At 40.2% G+C, this 609-nt stretch overlaps 1 long non-coding RNA gene across 1 annotated transcript in view; it reads right to left on the reverse strand.

The window, feature by feature from the left end:
- LOC116685726 (uncharacterized) overlaps positions 1 to 609 on the reverse strand; it is a 15,212-nt gene that overhangs the window by 130 nt on the left and 14,473 nt on the right. The gene's annotated exons all lie outside the window — the stretch shown is intronic.

Raw genomic sequence — 609 nt, forward strand, 5'->3', positions numbered from 1 at the left:
TGTGTGTGTGTGTGTGTGTATGTGTGTGGACTGCAGTCCCCTCCGAAAGAGTCCCTTTGCTTTGGCTTTAAATAGGATAGGTCAAATGTGCCAACACACACACACAAACTAACATACACACGCACTCACATACACCTGCTTATGTAATTGCAGTGTGTCCCGGCTCATTAGTAGCGGTAACAGAGTGGTCTCTCATTCCCTCACACTCCCTCGGTCTCCCCTGGTATCAACTTCTCTTCACACGAATTGGTCGTTTGAAGGCAGAGCGACATTAGTCACAACAGGGACATGAAGACAGCAGCAGCTTCATCCCATTATGCTCCAAACAGTCACAAACAGGTTATTTATTTGTTCTATATATACAAGATAATTTAATGGAAACGAAAAAACAAACAAAAACTCAATCTGCTCTGATGAATAAAGCCATGGTGCGTGACTATTTTATATTAAAGTGCCCATAGTATGGTTCATAATTGTATTTTGCGATAGTACCAGAATAGGTTTCCATGGTTTCATTTTCAAAAAACATATTTTTATTTTTCTGTTTTAGCTCCAGAGTGAGACATCTCACTTCATTAATATCTTTGTTGGGAGTTGCACATGCTCAGT

This window comes from Etheostoma spectabile, unplaced genomic scaffold (genome assembly GCF_008692095.1).
Source record: "Etheostoma spectabile isolate EspeVRDwgs_2016 unplaced genomic scaffold, UIUC_Espe_1.0 scaffold172, whole genome shotgun sequence".
Taxonomy (NCBI): Eukaryota; Metazoa; Chordata; class Actinopteri; order Perciformes; family Percidae; genus Etheostoma; species Etheostoma spectabile.